The 16899-nt window shown below is 48.4% G+C and overlaps 21 non-coding genes across 21 annotated transcripts; all 21 read right to left on the reverse strand.

Annotated features, from left to right (window-relative positions):
• Positions 1 to 422: 422 nt before the first annotated feature.
• trnaf-gaa (transfer RNA phenylalanine (anticodon GAA)) lies at positions 423 to 495 on the reverse strand. The gene has a single exon. It is a non-coding gene; the product is annotated as a tRNA-Phe (tRNA).
• Positions 496 to 812: 317 nt separating this feature from the next.
• Positions 813 to 885, reverse strand: trnaf-gaa (transfer RNA phenylalanine (anticodon GAA)). The gene has a single exon. It is a non-coding gene; the product is annotated as a tRNA-Phe (tRNA).
• Positions 886 to 2754: 1869 nt separating this feature from the next.
• trnaf-gaa (transfer RNA phenylalanine (anticodon GAA)) lies at positions 2755 to 2827 on the reverse strand. The gene has a single exon. It is a non-coding gene; the product is annotated as a tRNA-Phe (tRNA).
• A 317-nt stretch (positions 2828 to 3144) lies between these two features.
• On the reverse strand, positions 3145 to 3217 carry trnaf-gaa (transfer RNA phenylalanine (anticodon GAA)). The gene has a single exon. It is a non-coding gene; the product is annotated as a tRNA-Phe (tRNA).
• A 1090-nt stretch (positions 3218 to 4307) lies between these two features.
• trnaf-gaa (transfer RNA phenylalanine (anticodon GAA)) lies at positions 4308 to 4380 on the reverse strand. The gene has a single exon. It is a non-coding gene; the product is annotated as a tRNA-Phe (tRNA).
• A 1869-nt stretch (positions 4381 to 6249) lies between these two features.
• trnaf-gaa (transfer RNA phenylalanine (anticodon GAA)) lies at positions 6250 to 6322 on the reverse strand. Its single transcript has one exon. It is a non-coding gene; the product is annotated as a tRNA-Phe (tRNA).
• Positions 6323 to 7802: 1480 nt separating this feature from the next.
• On the reverse strand, positions 7803 to 7875 carry trnaf-gaa (transfer RNA phenylalanine (anticodon GAA)). The gene has a single exon. It is a non-coding gene; the product is annotated as a tRNA-Phe (tRNA).
• A 317-nt stretch (positions 7876 to 8192) lies between these two features.
• Positions 8193 to 8265, reverse strand: trnaf-gaa (transfer RNA phenylalanine (anticodon GAA)). Its single transcript has one exon. It is a non-coding gene; the product is annotated as a tRNA-Phe (tRNA).
• A 315-nt stretch (positions 8266 to 8580) lies between these two features.
• trnaf-gaa (transfer RNA phenylalanine (anticodon GAA)) lies at positions 8581 to 8653 on the reverse strand. Its single transcript has one exon. It is a non-coding gene; the product is annotated as a tRNA-Phe (tRNA).
• Positions 8654 to 10133: 1480 nt separating this feature from the next.
• trnaf-gaa (transfer RNA phenylalanine (anticodon GAA)) lies at positions 10134 to 10206 on the reverse strand. Its single transcript has one exon. It is a non-coding gene; the product is annotated as a tRNA-Phe (tRNA).
• A 317-nt stretch (positions 10207 to 10523) lies between these two features.
• trnaf-gaa (transfer RNA phenylalanine (anticodon GAA)) lies at positions 10524 to 10596 on the reverse strand. Its single transcript has one exon. It is a non-coding gene; the product is annotated as a tRNA-Phe (tRNA).
• A 315-nt stretch (positions 10597 to 10911) lies between these two features.
• Positions 10912 to 10984, reverse strand: trnaf-gaa (transfer RNA phenylalanine (anticodon GAA)). The gene has a single exon. It is a non-coding gene; the product is annotated as a tRNA-Phe (tRNA).
• A 1480-nt stretch (positions 10985 to 12464) lies between these two features.
• trnaf-gaa (transfer RNA phenylalanine (anticodon GAA)) lies at positions 12465 to 12537 on the reverse strand. The gene has a single exon. It is a non-coding gene; the product is annotated as a tRNA-Phe (tRNA).
• A 317-nt stretch (positions 12538 to 12854) lies between these two features.
• trnaf-gaa (transfer RNA phenylalanine (anticodon GAA)) lies at positions 12855 to 12927 on the reverse strand. The gene has a single exon. It is a non-coding gene; the product is annotated as a tRNA-Phe (tRNA).
• Positions 12928 to 13242: 315 nt separating this feature from the next.
• Positions 13243 to 13315, reverse strand: trnaf-gaa (transfer RNA phenylalanine (anticodon GAA)). Its single transcript has one exon. It is a non-coding gene; the product is annotated as a tRNA-Phe (tRNA).
• Positions 13316 to 14015: 700 nt separating this feature from the next.
• On the reverse strand, positions 14016 to 14088 carry trnaf-gaa (transfer RNA phenylalanine (anticodon GAA)). Its single transcript has one exon. It is a non-coding gene; the product is annotated as a tRNA-Phe (tRNA).
• A 315-nt stretch (positions 14089 to 14403) lies between these two features.
• Positions 14404 to 14476, reverse strand: trnaf-gaa (transfer RNA phenylalanine (anticodon GAA)). Its single transcript has one exon. It is a non-coding gene; the product is annotated as a tRNA-Phe (tRNA).
• Positions 14477 to 15176: 700 nt separating this feature from the next.
• On the reverse strand, positions 15177 to 15249 carry trnaf-gaa (transfer RNA phenylalanine (anticodon GAA)). The gene has a single exon. It is a non-coding gene; the product is annotated as a tRNA-Phe (tRNA).
• A 315-nt stretch (positions 15250 to 15564) lies between these two features.
• trnaf-gaa (transfer RNA phenylalanine (anticodon GAA)) lies at positions 15565 to 15637 on the reverse strand. Its single transcript has one exon. It is a non-coding gene; the product is annotated as a tRNA-Phe (tRNA).
• Positions 15638 to 16338: 701 nt separating this feature from the next.
• Positions 16339 to 16411, reverse strand: trnaf-gaa (transfer RNA phenylalanine (anticodon GAA)). Its single transcript has one exon. It is a non-coding gene; the product is annotated as a tRNA-Phe (tRNA).
• A 317-nt stretch (positions 16412 to 16728) lies between these two features.
• On the reverse strand, positions 16729 to 16801 carry trnaf-gaa (transfer RNA phenylalanine (anticodon GAA)). The gene has a single exon. It is a non-coding gene; the product is annotated as a tRNA-Phe (tRNA).
• Between the last annotated feature and the right edge of the window lie 98 nt (positions 16802 to 16899).

Genomic DNA, 16899 nt, shown 5'->3' on the forward strand with positions numbered 1-16899 from the left:
GAGTAGACTGTACTTTGGAAACACCAAACGCTTTCCAAAACCCAGGATTGAACCAGGGACCTTTAGATCTTCAGTCTAACGCTCTCCCAACTGAGCTATTTCGGCACAAAGTCAACAGGCTGCAGTAGCATGTCCAAGCCTTGCCACAGATGCGAGCAAGAAAGAAAAACATGTCCAAAAAGCTGTTAATGGAGTTTTGCGAGTTGCCATATCATTTAATGCTGGATGGGAAACACAGACTATTGGTGCACTTCGCTGCGCTATCAGCTCCAATATTTAAAAGCGACAAGTTTATGCAGCAGCTCCCGTGTCACGCCTTTCTCTGACCAGTCAATGGTCAGCAGTGTTTTGGCGTGACTTTTGAGAAAATGCACCGTCAATCACTTCCTTGAGTAGACTATACTCTGGAAACACCAAAGCCTTGCCGAAACCCGGGATTGAACCAGGGACCTTTAGATCTTCAGTCTAACGCTCTCCCAACTGAGCTATTTCGGCACATAGTCAACAGTCTGCAGTAGCTTGTCCAATCCTTGCCACAGACGCGGGCAAGAAAGAAAAGCATGTCCAAAAAACTGTTAATGGCGTTTTGCGAGTTGCCCTATCATCCAATGATGGAGGGGAAACACAGCCTACTGGTGCACTTCGCTGCGCTATCAGCTTCGATATTTAAAAGCGACAGGTTTATGCAGCAGGTCCCGTGTCACGCCTTTCTCTGACCAGTCAATGGTCAGCAGTGTTTTGGCGTGACCTTTGAGAAAATGCACCGTCAATCACTTCCTTGAGTAGACTGTACTTTGGAAACACCAAAGCCTTGCCGAAACCCGGGATCGAACCAGGGACCTTTAGATCTTCAGTCTAACGCTCTCCCAACTGAGCTATTTCGGCAAAGTCTGCAGGCTGCAGTAGCATGTCCAAGCCTTGCCACAGACGCGGCAAGAAAGAAAAGCATGTCCAAAAAACTGTTAATGGCGTTTTGCGAGTTGCCATATCATCCAATGATGGAGGGGAAACACAGCCTACTGGTGCACTTTGCTGCGCTATCAGCTCCGATATTTAAAAGCGACAAGTTTATGCAGCAGGTCCCGTGTCACGCCTTTCTCTGACCATTCAGTGGTCAGCAGTGTTTTGGCGTGACCTTTGAGAAAATGCACCGTCAACCACTTCCTTGAGTAGACTTTACTTTGGAAACATCAAACCCTTGCCGAAACCCGGGATCGAACCAGAACCTTTAGATCTTCAGTCTAACACTCTCCCAACTGAGCTATTTCTGCACAGAACAGGCTGTGGTAGCTTGTCCAATCCGTGCCACAGACGCGGGCAAGAAAGAAAAACATGTCCAAAAAGCTGTTAATGGAGTTTTGCGAGTTGCCCTATCATTTAATGATGGAGGGGAAACACAGCCTACTGGTGCACTTCGCTGCGCTATCAGCTCCGATATTTAAAAGCGACAAGTTTATGCAGCAGGTCCCGTGTCGCGCCTTTTTCTGACCAGTCAATGGTCAGCAGTGTTTTGGCGTGACTTTTGAGAAAATGCACCGTCAACCACTTCCTTGAGTAGAGTGTACTTTGGAAACACCAAACCCTTGCCGAAACCCGGGATCGAACCAGGGACCTTTAGATCTTCAGTCTAACGCTTTCCCAACTGAGCTATTTCAGCACAAAGTCAACAGGCTGCAGTAGCATGTCCAAGCCTTGCCACAGACGCGAGCAAGAAAGAAAAACATGTCCAAAAAGCTGTTAATGGAGTTTTGCGAGTTGCCATATCATCCAATGATGGAGGGGAAACACAGCCTATTGGTGCACTTCGCTGCGCTATCAGCTCCGATATTTAAAAGCGACAAGTTTATGCAGCAGCTCCCGTGTCACGCCTTTCTCTGACCAGTCAATGGTCAGCAGTGTTTTGGCGTGACTTTTGAGAAAATGCACCGTCAACCACTTCCTTGAGTAGAGTGTACTTTGGAAACACCAAACCCTTGCCGAAACCCGGGATCGAACCAGGGATCTTTAGATCTTCAGTCTAACGCTCTCCCAACTGAGCTATTTCGGCACAAAGTCAACAGGCTGCAGTAGCATGTCCAAGCCATGCCACAGACGCGAGCAAGAAAGAAAAACATGTCCAAAAAGCTGTTAATGGAGTTTTGAGAGTTGCCCTATCATCTAATGATGGAGGGGAAACACAGCCTACTGGTGCACTTCGCTGCGCTATCAGCTCCGATATTTAAAAGCGACAAGTTTATGCAGCAGGTCCCGTGTCGCGCCTTTCTCTGACCAGTCAGTGGTCAGCAGTGTTTTGGCGTGACTTTTGAGAAAATGCACCGTCAACCACTTCCTTGAGTAGATTGTACTTTGGAAACACCAAACCCTTGCCGAAACCCGGGAGCGAACCAGGGACCTTTAGATCTTCAGTCTAACGCTCTCCCAACTGAGCTATTTCGGCACAAAGTCAACAGGCTGCAGTAGCATGTCCAAGCCTTGCCACAGACGCGAGCAAGAAAGCAAAACATGTCCAAAAAGCTGTTAATGGAGTTTTGCGAGTTGCCATATCATCCAATGATGGAGGGGAAACACAGCCTATTGGTGCACTTCGCTGCGCTATCAGCTCCAATATTTAAAAGCGACAAGTTTATGCAGCAGCTCCCGTGTCACGCCTTTCTCTGACCAGTCAATGGTCAGCAGTGTTTTGGCGTGACTTTTGAGAAAATGCACCGTCAATCACTTCCTTGAGTAGACTATACTCTGGAAACACCAAAGCCTTGCCGAAACCCGGGATTGAACCAGGGACCTTTAGATCTTCAGTCTAACGCTCTCCCAACTGAGCTATTTCGGCACATAGTCAACAGTCTGCAGTAGCTTGTCCAAGCCTTGCCACAGACGCGGGCAAGAAAGAAAAGCATGTCCAAAAAACTGTTAATGGCGTTTTGCGAGTTGCCCTATCATCCAATGATGGAGGGGAAACACAGCCTACTGGTGCACTTCGCTGCGCTATCAGCTTCGATATTTAAAAGCGACAGGTTTATGCAGCAGGTCCCGTGTCACGCCTTTCTCTGACCAGTCAATGGTCAGCAGTGTTTTGGCGTGACCTTTGAGAAAATGCACCGTCAATCACTTCCTTGAGTAGACTGTACTTTGGAAACACCAAAGCCTTGCCGAAACCCGGGATCGAACCAGGGACCTTTAGATCTTCAGTCTAACGCTCTCCCAACTGAGCTATTTCGGCAAAGTCTGCAGGCTGCAGTAGCATGTCCAAGCCTTGCCACAGACGCGGCAAGAAAGAAAAGCATGTCCAAAAAACTGTTAATGGCGTTTTGCGAGTTGCCATATCATCCAATGATGGAGGGGAAACACAGCCTACTGGTGCACTTTGCTGCGCTATCAGCTCCGATATTTAAAAGCGACAAGTTTATGCAGCAGGTCCCGTGTCACGCCTTTCTCTGACCAGTCAGTGGTCAGCAGTGTTTTGGCGTGACCTTTGAGAAAATGCACCGTCAACCACTTCCTTGAGTAGACTTTACTTTGGAAACATCAAACCCTTGCCGAAACCCGGGATCGAACCAGGGACCTTTAGATCTTCAGTCTAACACTCTCCCAACTGAGCTATTTCTGCACAGAACAGGCTGTGGTAGCTTGTCCAATCCGTGCCACAGACGCGGGCAAGAAAGAAAAACATGTCCAAAAAGCTGTTAATGGAGTTTTGCGAGTTGCCCTATCATTTAATGATGGAGGGGAAACACAGCCTACTGGTGCACTTCGCTGCGCTATCAGCTCCGATATTTAAAAGCGACAAGTTTATGCAGCAGGTCCCGTGTCGCGCCTTTCTCTGACCAGTCAATGGTCAGCAGTGTTTTGGCGTGACTTTTGAGAAAATGCACCGTCAACCACTTCCTTGAGTAGAGTGTACTTTGGAAACACCAAACCCTTGCCGAAACCCGGGATCGAACCAGGGACCTTTAGATCTTCAGTCTAACGCTTTCCCAACTGAGCTATTTCAGCACAAAGTCAACAGTCTGCAGTAGCTTGTCCAAGCCTTGCCACAGACGCGGGCAAGAAAGAAAAGCATGTCCAAAAAACTGTTAATGGCGTTTTGCGAGTTGCCCTATCATCCAATGATGGAGGGGAAACACAGCCTACTGGTGCACTTCGCTGCGCTATCAGCTTCGATATTTAAAAGCGACAGGTTTATGCAGCAGGTCCCGTGTCACGCCTTTCTCTGACCAGTCAATGGTCAGCAGTGTTTTGGCGTGACCTTTGAGAAAATGCACCGTCAATCACTTCCTTGAGTAGACTGTACTTTGGAAACACCAAAGCCTTGCCGAAACCCGGGATCGAACCAGGGACCTTTAGATCTTCAGTCTAACGCTCTCCCAACTGAGCTATTTCGGCAAAGTCTGCAGGCTGCAGTAGCATGTCCAAGCCTTGCCACAGACGCGGCAAGAAAGAAAAGCATGTCCAAAAAACTGTTAATGGCGTTTTGCGAGTTGCCATATCATCCAATGATGGAGGGGAAACACAGCCTACTGGTGCACTTTGCTGCGCTATCAGCTCCGATATTTAAAAGCGACAAGTTTATGCAGCAGGTCCCGTGTCACGCCTTTCTCTGACCAGTCAGTGGTCAGCAGTGTTTTGGCGTGACCTTTGAGAAAATGCACCGTCAACCACTTCCTTGAGTAGACTTTACTTTGGAAACATCAAACCCTTGCCGAAACCCGGGATCGAACCAGAACCTTTAGATCTTCAGTCTAACACTCTCCCAACTGAGCTATTTCTGCACAGAACAGGCTGTGGTAGCTTGTCCAATCCGTGCCACAGACGCGGGCAAGAAAGAAAAACATGTCCAAAAAGCTGTTAATGGAGTTTTGCGAGTTGCCCTATCATTTAATGATGGAGGGGAAACACAGCCTACTGGTGCACTTCGCTGCGCTATCAGCTCCGATATTTAAAAGCGACAAGTTTATGCAGCAGGTCCCGTGTCGCGCCTTTCTCTGACCAGTCAATGGTCAGCAGTGTTTTGGCGTGACTTTTGAGAAAATGCACCGTCAACCACTTCCTTGAGTAGAGTGTACTTTGGAAACACCAAACCCTTGCCGAAACCCGGGATCGAACCAGGGACCTTTAGATCTTCAGTCTAACGCTTTCCCAACTGAGCTATTTCAGCACAAAGTCAACAGGCTGCAGTAGCATGTCCAAGCCTTGCCACAGACGCGAGCAAGAAAGAAAAACATGTCCAAAAAGCTGTTAATGGAGTTTTGCGAGTTGCCATATCATCCAATGATGGAGGGGAAACACAGCCTATTGGTGCACTTCGCTGCGCTATCAGCTCCGATATTTAAAAGCGACAAGTTTATGCAGCAGCTCCCGTGTCACGCCTTTCTCTGACCAGTCAATGGTCAGCAGTGTTTTGGCGTGACTTTTGAGAAAATGCACCGTCAGCCACTTCCTTGAGTAGAGTGTACTTTGGAAACACCAAACCCTTGCCGAAACCCGTGATCGAACCAGGGATCTTTAGATCTTCAGTCTAACGCTCTCCCAACTGAGCTATTTCGGCACAAAGTCAACAGGCTGCAGTAGCATGTCCAAGCCATGCCACAGACGCGAGCAAGAAAGAAAAACATGTCCAAAAAGCTGTTAATGGAGTTTTGAGAGTTGCCCTATCATTTAATGATGGAGGGGAAACACAGCCTACTGGTGCACTTCGCTGCGCTATCAGCTCCGATATTTAAAAGCGACAAGTTTATGCAGCAGGTCCCGTGTCGCGCCTTTCTCTGACCAGTCAGTGGTCAGCAGTGTTTTGGCGTGACTTTTGAGAAAATGCACCGTCAACCACTTCCTTGAGTAGATTGTACTTTGGAAACACCAAACCCTTGCCGAAACCCGGGATTGAACCAGGGACCTTTAGATCTTCAGTCTAACGCTCTCCTAACTGAGCTATTTTGGCACAAAGCCCACAGTCTGCAGTAGCATGTCCAAGCCTTGCCACAGACCCGGGCAAGAAAGAAAAACATTTCTAAAAAACTGTTAATGGCGTTTTGCGAGTTGCCCTATCATCCAATGATGGAGGGGAAACACAGCCTACTGGTGCACTTCGCTGCGCTATCAGCTTCGATATTTAAAAGCGACAGGTTTATGCAGCAGGTCCCGTGTCACGCCTTTCTCTGACCAGTCAATGGTCAGCAGTGTTTTGGCGTGACCTTTGAGAAAATGCACCGTCAATCACTTCCTTGAGTAGACTGTACTTTGGAAACACCAAAGCCTTGCCGAAACCCGGGATCGAACCAGGGACCTTTAGATCTTCAGTCTAACGCTCTCCCAACTGAGCTATTTCGGCAAAGTCTGCAGGCTGCAGTAGCATGTCCAAGCCTTGCCACAGACGCGGCAAGAAAGAAAAGCATGTCCAAAAAACTGTTAATGGCGTTTTGCGAGTTGCCATATCATCCAATGATGGAGGGGAAACACAGCCTACTGGTGCACTTTGCTGCGCTATCAGCTCCGATATTTAAAAGCGACAAGTTTATGCAGCAGGTCCCGTGTCACGCCTTTCTCTGACCAGTCAGTGGTCAGCAGTGTTTTGGCGTGACCTTTGAGAAAATGCACCGTCAACCACTTCCTTGAGTAGACTTTACTTTGGAAACATCAAACCCTTGCCGAAACCCGGGATCGAACCAGGGACCTTTAGATCTTCAGTCTAACACTCTCCCAACTGAGCTATTTCTGCACAGAACAGGCTGTGGTAGCTTGTCCAATCCGTGCCACAGACGCGGGCAAGAAAGAAAAACATGTCCAAAAAGCTGTTAATGGAGTTTTGCGAGTTGCCCTATCATTTAATGATGGAGGGGAAACACAGCCTACTGGTGCACTTCGCTGCGCTATCAGCTCCGATATTTAAAAGCGACAAGTTTATGCAGCAGGTCCCGTGTCGCGCCTTTCTCTGACCAGTCAATGGTCAGCAGTGTTTTGGCGTGACTTTTGAGAAAATGCACCGTCAACCACTTCCTTGAGTAGAGTGTACTTTGGAAACACCAAACCCTTGCCGAAACCCGGGATCGAACCAGGGATCTTTAGATCTTCAGTCTAACGCTCTCCCAACTGAGCTATTTCGGCACAAAGTCAACAGGCTGCAGTAGCATGTCCAAGCCATGCCACAGACGCGAGCAAGAAAGAAAAACATGTCCAAAAAGCTGTTAATGGAGTTTTGAGAGTTGCCCTATCATTTAATGATGGAGGGGAAACACAGCCTACTGGTGCACTTCGCTGCGCTATCAGCTCCGATATTTAAAAGCGACAAGTTTATGCAGCAGGTCCCGTGTCGCGCCTTTCTCTGACCAGTCAGTGGTCAGCAGTGTTTTGGCGTGACTTTTGAGAAAATGCACCGTCAACCACTTCCTTGAGTAGATTGTACTTTGGAAACACCAAACCCTTGCCGAAACCCGGGAGCGAACCAGGGACCTTTAGATCTTCAGTCTAACGCTCTCCCAACTGAGCTATTTCGGCACAAAGTCAACAGGCTGCAGTAGCATGTCCAAGCCTTGCCACAGACGCGAGCAAGAAAGCAAAACATGTCCAAAAAGCTGTTAATGGAGTTTTGCGAGTTGCCATATCATCCAATGATGGAGGGGAAACACAGCCTATTGGTGCACTTCGCTGCGCTATCAGCTCCAATATTTAAAAGCGACAAGTTTATGCAGCAGGTCCCGTGTCACGCCTTTCTCTGACCAGTCAATGGTCAGCAGTGTTTTGGCGTGACTTTTGAGAAAATGCACCGTCAATCACTTCCTTGAGTAGACTATACTCTGGAAACACCAAAGCCTTGCCGAAACCCGGGATTGAACCAGGGACCTTTAGATCTTCAGTCTAACGCTCTCCCAACTGAGCTATTTCGGCACATAGTCAACAGTCTGCAGTAGCTTGTCCAAGCCTTGCCACAGACGCGGGCAAGAAAGAAAAGCATGTCCAAAAAACTGTTAATGGCGTTTTGCGAGTTGCCCTATCATCCAATGATGGAGGGGAAACACAGCCTACTGGTGCACTTCGCTGCGCTATCAGCTTCGATATTTAAAAGCGACAGGTTTATGCAGCAGGTCCCGTGTCACGCCTTTCTCTGACCAGTCAATGGTCAGCAGTGTTTTGGCGTGACCTTTGAGAAAATGCACCGTCAATCACTTCCTTGAGTAGACTGTACTTTGGAAACACCAAAGCCTTGCCGAAACCCGGGATCGAACCAGGGACCTTTAGATCTTCAGTCTAACGCTCTCCCAACTGAGCTATTTCGGCAAAGTCTGCAGGCTGCAGTAGCATGTCCAAGCCTTGCCACAGACGCGGGCAAGAAAGAAAAGCATGTCCAAAAAGCTGTTAATGGAGTTTTGCGAGTTGCCATATCATCCAATGATGGAGGGGAAACACAGCCTACTGGTGCACTTCGCTGCGCTATCAGCTCCGATATTTAAAAGCGACAAGTTTATGCAGCAGGTCCCGTGTCACGCCTTTCTCTGACCAGTCAATGGTCAGCAGTGTTTTGGCGTGACCTTTGAGAAAATGCACCGTCAATCACTTCCTTGAGTAGACTGTACTTTGGAAACACCAAAGCCTTGCCGAAACCCGGGATCGAACCAGGGACCTTTAGATCTTCAGTCTAACGCTCTCCCAACTGAGCTATTTCGGCAAAGTCTGCAGGCTGCAGTAGCATGTCCAAGCCTTGCCACAGACGCGGCAAGAAAGAAAAGCATGTCCAAAAAACTGTTAATGGCGTTTTGCGAGTTGCCATATCATCCAATGATGGAGGGGAAACACAGCCTACTGGTGCACTTTGCTGCGCTATCAGCTCCGATATTTAAAAGCGACAAGTTTATGCAGCAGGTCCCGTGTCACGCCTTTCTCTGACCAGTCAGTGGTCAGCAGTGTTTTGGCGTGACCTTTGAGAAAATGCACCGTCAACCACTTCCTTGAGTAGACTTTACTTTGGAAACATCAAACCCTTGCCGAAACCCGGGATCGAACCAGGGACCTTTAGATCTTCAGTCTAACACTCTCCCAACTGAGCTATTTCTGCACAGAACAGGCTGTGGTAGCTTGTCCAATCCGTGCCACAGACGCGGGCAAGAAAGAAAAACATGTCCAAAAAGCTGTTAATGGAGTTTTGCGAGTTGCCCTATCATTTAATGATGGAGGGGAAACACAGCCTACTGGTGCACTTCGCTGCGCTATCAGCTCCGATATTTAAAAGCGACAAGTTTATGCAGCAGGTCCCGTGTCGCGCCTTTCTCTGACCAGTCAATGGTCAGCAGTGTTTTGGCGTGACTTTTGAGAAAATGCACCGTCAACCACTTCCTTGAGTAGAGTGTACTTTGGAAACACCAAACCCTTGCCGAAACCCGGGATCGAACCAGGGATCTTTAGATCTTCAGTCTAACGCTCTCCCAACTGAGCTATTTCGGCACAAAGTCAACAGGCTGCAGTAGCATGTCCAAGCCATGCCACAGACGCGAGCAAGAAAGAAAAACATGTCCAAAAAGCTGTTAATGGAGTTTTGAGAGTTGCCCTATCATTTAATGATGGAGGGGAAACACAGCCTACTGGTGCACTTCGCTGCGCTATCAGCTCCGATATTTAAAAGCGACAAGTTTATGCAGCAGGTCCCGTGTCGCGCCTTTCTCTGACCAGTCAGTGGTCAGCAGTGTTTTGGCGTGACTTTTGAGAAAATGCACCGTCAACCACTTCCTTGAGTAGATTGTACTTTGGAAACACCAAACCCTTGCCGAAACCCGGGAGCGAACCAGGGACCTTTAGATCTTCAGTCTAACGCTCTCCCAACTGAGCTATTTCGGCACAAAGTCAACAGGCTGCAGTAGCATGTCCAAGCCTTGCCACAGACGCGAGCAAGAAAGCAAAACATGTCCAAAAAGCTGTTAATGGAGTTTTGCGAGTTGCCATATCATCCAATGATGGAGGGGAAACACAGCCTATTGGTGCACTTCGCTGCGCTATCAGCTCCAATATTTAAAAGCGACAAGTTTATGCAGCAGGTCCCGTGTCACGCCTTTCTCTGACCAGTCAATGGTCAGCAGTGTTTTGGCGTGACTTTTGAGAAAATGCACCGTCAATCACTTCCTTGAGTAGACTATACTCTGGAAACACCAAAGCCTTGCCGAAACCCGGGATTGAACCAGGGACCTTTAGATCTTCAGTCTAACGCTCTCCCAACTGAGCTATTTCGGCACATAGTCAACAGTCTGCAGTAGCTTGTCCAAGCCTTGCCACAGACGCGGGCAAGAAAGAAAAGCATGTCCAAAAAACTGTTAATGGCGTTTTGCGAGTTGCCCTATCATCCAATGATGGAGGGGAAACACAGCCTACTGGTGCACTTCGCTGCGCTATCAGCTTCGATATTTAAAAGCGACAGGTTTATGCAGCAGGTCCCGTGTCACGCCTTTCTCTGACCAGTCAATGGTCAGCAGTGTTTTGGCGTGACCTTTGAGAAAATGCACCGTCAATCACTTCCTTGAGTAGACTGTACTTTGGAAACACCAAAGCCTTGCCGAAACCCGGGATCGAACCAGGGACCTTTAGATCTTCAGTCTAACGCTCTCCCAACTGAGCTATTTCGGCAAAGTCTGCAGGCTGCAGTAGCATGTCCAAGCCTTGCCACAGACGCGGGCAAGAAAGAAAAGCATGTCCAAAAAGCTGTTAATGGAGTTTTGCGAGTTGCCATATCATCCAATGATGGAGGGGAAACACAGCCTACTGGTGCACTTCGCTGCGCTATCAGCTCCGATATTTAAAAGCGACAAGTTTATGCAGCAGGTCCCGTGTCACGCCTTTCTCTGACCAGTCAATGGTCAGCAGTGTTTTGGCGTGACCTTTGAGAAAATGCACCGTCAATCACTTCCTTGAGTAGACTGTACTTTGGAAACACCAAAGCCTTGCCGAAACCCGGGATCGAACCAGGGACCTTTAGATCTTCAGTCTAACGCTCTCCCAACTGAGCTATTTCGGCAAAGTCTGCAGGCTGCAGTAGCATGTCCAAGCCTTGCCACAGACGCGGCAAGAAAGAAAAGCATGTCCAAAAAACTGTTAATGGCGTTTTGCGAGTTGCCATATCATCCAATGATGGAGGGGAAACACAGCCTACTGGTGCACTTTGCTGCGCTATCAGCTCCGATATTTAAAAGCGACAAGTTTATGCAGCAGGTCCCGTGTCACGCCTTTCTCTGACCAGTCAGTGGTCAGCAGTGTTTTGGCGTGACCTTTGAGAAAATGCACCGTCAACCACTTCCTTGAGTAGACTTTACTTTGGAAACATCAAACCCTTGCCGAAACCCGGGATCGAACCAGGGACCTTTAGATCTTCAGTCTAACACTCTCCCAACTGAGCTATTTCTGCACAGAACAGGCTGTGGTAGCTTGTCCAATCCGTGCCACAGACGCGGGCAAGAAAGAAAAACATGTCCAAAAAGCTGTTAATGGAGTTTTGCGAGTTGCCCTATCATTTAATGATGGAGGGGAAACACAGCCTACTGGTGCACTTCGCTGCGCTATCAGCTCCGATATTTAAAAGCGACAAGTTTATGCAGCAGGTCCCGTGTCGCGCCTTTCTCTGACCAGTCAATGGTCAGCAGTGTTTTGGCGTGACTTTTGAGAAAATGCACCGTCAACCACTTCCTTGAGTAGAGTGTACTTTGGAAACACCAAACCCTTGCCGAAACCCGGGATCGAACCAGGGATCTTTAGATCTTCAGTCTAACACTCTCCCAACTGAGCTATTTCGGCACAAAGTCAACAGGCTGCAGTAGCATGTCCAAGCCATGCCACAGACGCGAGCAAGAAAGAAAAACATGTCCAAAAAGCTGTTAATGGAGTTTTGAGAGTTGCCCTATCATTTAATGATGGAGGGGAAACACAGCCTACTGGTGCACTTCGCTGCGCTATCAGCTCCGATATTTAAAAGCGACAAGTTTATGCAGCAGGTCCCGTGTCGCGCCTTTCTCTGACCAGTCAGTGGTCAGCAGTGTTTTGGCGTGACTTTTGAGAAAATGCACCGTCAACCACTTCCTTGAGTAGATTGTACTTTGGAAACACCAAACCCTTGCCGAAACCCGGGAGCGAACCAGGGACCTTTAGATCTTCAGTCTAACGCTCTCCCAACTGAGCTATTTCGGCACAAAGTCAACAGGCTGCAGTAGCATGTCCAAGCCTTGCCACAGACGCGAGCAAGAAAGCAAAACATGTCCAAAAAGCTGTTAATGGAGTTTTGCGAGTTGCCATATCATCCAATGATGGAGGGGAAACACAGCCTATTGGTGCACTTCGCTGCGCTATCAGCTCCAATATTTAAAAGCGACAAGTTTATGCAGCAGGTCCCGTGTCACGCCTTTCTCTGACCAGTCAATGGTCAGCAGTGTTTTGGCGTGACTTTTGAGAAAATGCACCGTCAATCACTTCCTTGAGTAGACTATACTCTGGAAACACCAAAGCCTTGCCGAAACCCGGGATTGAACCAGGGACCTTTAGATCTTCAGTCTAACGCTCTCCCAACTGAGCTATTTCGGCACATAGTCAACAGTCTGCAGTAGCTTGTCCAAGCCTTGCCACAGACGCGGGCAAGAAAGAAAAGCATGTCCAAAAAACTGTTAATGGCGTTTTGCGAGTTGCCCTATCATCCAATGATGGAGGGGAAACACAGCCTACTGGTGCACTTCGCTGCGCTATCAGCTTCGATATTTAAAAGCGACAGGTTTATGCAGCAGGTCCCGTGTCACGCCTTTCTCTGACCAGTCAATGGTCAGCAGTGTTTTGGCGTGACCTTTGAGAAAATGCACCGTCAATCACTTCCTTGAGTAGACTGTACTTTGGAAACACCAAAGCCTTGCCGAAACCCGGGATCGAACCAGGGACCTTTAGATCTTCAGTCTAACGCTCTCCCAACTGAGCTATTTCGGCAAAGTCTGCAGGCTGCAGTAGCATGTCCAAGCCTTGCCACAGACGCGGGCAAGAAAGAAAAGCATGTCCAAAAAGCTGTTAATGGAGTTTTGCGAGTTGCCATATCATCCAATGATGGAGGGGAAACACAGCCTACTGGTGCACTTCGCTGCGCTATCAGCTCCGATATTTAAAAGCGACAAGTTTATGCAGCAGGTCCCGTGTCACGCCTTTCTCTGACCAGTCAATGGTCAGCAGTGTTTTGGCGTGACCTTTGAGAAAATGCACCGTCAATCACTTCCTTGAGTAGACTGTACTTTGGAAACACCAAAGCCTTGCCGAAACCCGGGATCGAACCAGGGACCTTTAGATCTTCAGTCTAACGCTCTCCCAACTGAGCTATTTCGGCAAAGTCTGCAGGCTGCAGTAGCATGTCCAAGCCTTGCCACAGACGCGGCAAGAAAGAAAAGCATGTCCAAAAAACTGTTAATGGCGTTTTGCGAGTTGCCATATCATCCAATGATGGAGGGGAAACACAGCCTACTGGTGCACTTTGCTGCGCTATCAGCTCCGATATTTAAAAGCGACAAGTTTATGCAGCAGGTCCCGTGTCACGCCTTTCTCTGACCAGTCAGTGGTCAGCAGTGTTTTGGCGTGACCTTTGAGAAAATGCACCGTCAACCACTTCCTTGAGTAGACTTTACTTTGGAAACATCAAACCCTTGCCGAAACCCGGGATCGAACCAGGGACCTTTAGATCTTCAGTCTAACACTCTCCCAACTGAGCTATTTCTGCACAGAACAGGCTGTGGTAGCTTGTCCAATCCGTGCCACAGACGCGGGCAAGAAAGAAAAACATGTCCAAAAAGCTGTTAATGGAGTTTTGCGAGTTGCCCTATCATTTAATGATGGAGGGGAAACACAGCCTACTGGTGCACTTCGCTGCGCTATCAGCTTCGATATTTAAAAGCGACAGGTTTATGCAGCAGGTCCCGTGTCACGCCTTTCTCTGACCAGTCAATGGTCAGCAGTGTTTTGGCGTGACCTTTGAGAAAATGCACCGTCAATCACTTCCTTGAGTAGACTGTACTTTGGAAACACCAAAGCCTTGCCGAAACCCGGGATCGAACCAGGGACCTTTAGATCTTCAGTCTAACGCTCTCCCAACTGAGCTATTTCGGCAAAGTCTGCAGGCTGCAGTAGCATGTCCAAGCCTTGCCACAGACGCGGGCAAGAAAGAAAAGCATGTCCAAAAAGCTGTTAATGGAGTTTTGCGAGTTGCCATATCATCCAATGATGGAGGGGAAACACAGCCTACTGGTGCACTTCGCTGCGCTATCAGCTCCGATATTTAAAAGCGACAAGTTTATGCAGCAGGTCCCGTGTCACGCCTTTCTCTGACCAGTCAATGGTCAGCAGTGTTTTGGCGTGACCTTTGAGAAAATGCACCGTCAATCACTTCCTTGAGTAGACTGTACTTTGGAAACACCAAAGCCTTGCCGAAACCCGGGATCGAACCAGGGACCTTTAGATCTTCAGTCTAACGCTCTCCCAACTGAGCTATTTCGGCAAAGTCTGCAGGCTGCAGTAGCATGTCCAAGCCTTGCCACAGACGCGGCAAGAAAGAAAAGCATGTCCAAAAAACTGTTAATGGCGTTTTGCGAGTTGCCATATCATCCAATGATGGAGGGGAAACACAGCCTACTGGTGCACTTTGCTGCGCTATCAGCTCCGATATTTAAAAGCGACAAGTTTATGCAGCAGGTCCCGTGTCACGCCTTTCTCTGACCAGTCAGTGGTCAGCAGTGTTTTGGCGTGACCTTTGAGAAAATGCACCGTCAACCACTTCCTTGAGTAGACTTTACTTTGGAAACATCAAACCCTTGCCGAAACCCGGGATCGAACCAGGGACCTTTAGATCTTCAGTCTAACACTCTCCCAACTGAGCTATTTCTGCACAGAACAGGCTGTGGTAGCTTGTCCAATCCGTGCCACAGACGCGGGCAAGAAAGAAAAACATGTCCAAAAAGCTGTTAATGGAGTTTTGCGAGTTGCCCTATCATTTAATGATGGAGGGGAAACACAGCCTACTGGTGCACTTCGCTGCGCTATCAGCTTCGATATTTAAAAGCGACAGGTTTATGCAGCAGGTCCCGTGTCACGCCTTTCTCTGACCAGTCAATGGTCAGCAGTGTTTTGGCGTGACCTTTGAGAAAATGCACCGTCAATCACTTCCTTGAGTAGACTGTACTTTGGAAACACCAAAGCCTTGCCGAAACCCGGGATCGAACCAGGGACCTTTAGATCTTCAGTCTAACGCTCTCCCAACTGAGCTATTTCGGCAAAGTCTGCAGGCTGCAGTAGCATGTCCAAGCCTTGCCACAGACGCGGGCAAGAAAGAAAAGCATGTCCAAAAAGCTGTTAATGGAGTTTTGCGAGTTGCCATATCATCCAATGATGGAGGGGAAACACAGCCTACTGGTGCACTTCGCTGCGCTATCAGCTCCGATATTTAAAAGCGACAAGTTTATGCAGCAGGTCCCGTGTCACGCCTTTCTCTGACCAGTCAATGGTCAGCAGTGTTTTGGCGTGACCTTTGAGAAAATGCACCGTCAATCACTTCCTTGAGTAGACTGTACTTTGGAAACACCAAAGCCTTGCCGAAACCCGGGATCGAACCAGGGACCTTTAGATCTTCAGTCTAACGCTCTCCCAACTGAGCTATTTCGGCAAAGTCTGCAGGCTGCAGTAGCATGTCCAAGCCTTGCCACAGACGCGGCAAGAAAGAAAAGCATGTCCAAAAAACTGTTAATGGCGTTTTGCGAGTTGCCATATCATCCAATGATGGAGGGGAAACACAGCCTACTGGTGCACTTTGCTGCGCTATCAGCTCCGATATTTAAAAGCGACAAGTTTATGCAGCAGGTCCCGTGTCACGCCTTTCTCTGACCAGTCAGTGGTCAGCAGTGTTTTGGCGTGACCTTTGAGAAAATGCACCGTCAACCACTTCCTTGAGTAGACTTTACTTTGGAAACATCAAACCCTTGCCGAAACCCGGGATCGAACCAGGGACCTTTAGATCTTCAGTCTAACACTCTCCCAACTGAGCTATTTCTGCACAGAACAGGCTGTGGTAGCTTGTCCAATCCGTGCCACAGACGCGGGCAAGAAAGAAAAACATGTCCAAAAAGCTGTTAATGGAGTTTTGCGAGTTGCCCTATCATTTAATGATGGAGGGGAAACACAGCCTACTGGTGCACTTCGCTGCGCTATCAGCTCCGATATTTAAAAGCGACAAGTTTATGCAGCAGGTCCCGTGTCGCGCCTTTCTCTAAACCAGTCAATGGTCAGCAGTGTTTTGGCGTGACTTTTGAGAAAATGCACCGTCAACCACTTCCTTGAGTAGAGTGTACTTTGGAAACACCAAACCCTTGCCAAAACCCGGGATCGAACCAGGGACCTTTAGATCTTCAGTCTAACGCTCTCCCAACTGAGCTATTTCGGCACAAAGTCAACAGGCTGCAGTAGCATGTCCAAGCCTTGCCACAGACGCGAGCAAGAAAGAAAAACATGTCCAAAAAGCTGTTAATGGAGTTTTGCGAGTTGCCATATCATCCAATGATGGAGGGGAAACACAGCCTATTGGTGCACTTCGCTGCGCTATCAGCTCCGATATTTAAAAGCGACAAGTTTATGCAGCAGCTCCCATGTCACGCCTTTCTCTGACCAGTCAGTGGTCAGCAGTGTTTTGGCGTGACCTTTGAGAAAATGCACCGTCAACCACTTCCTTGAGTAGACTGTACTTTGAAAACACCAAATACTTGCCGAAACCCGGGATCGAACCAGGGACCTTTAGATCTTCAGTCTAACACTCTCCCAACTGAGCTATTTCGGCACAGAACAGGCTGTGGTAGCTTGTCCAATCCGTACCACAGACGCGGGCAAGAAAGAAAAACATGTCCAAAAAGCTGTTAATGGAGTTTTGCGAGTTGC

The sequence above is a fragment of the Hypomesus nipponensis genome, chromosome 7 (assembly GCF_054491055.1).
Source record: "Hypomesus nipponensis isolate SF chromosome 7, ASM5449105v1, whole genome shotgun sequence".
Classification (NCBI taxonomy): Eukaryota; Metazoa; Chordata; class Actinopteri; order Osmeriformes; family Osmeridae; genus Hypomesus; species Hypomesus nipponensis.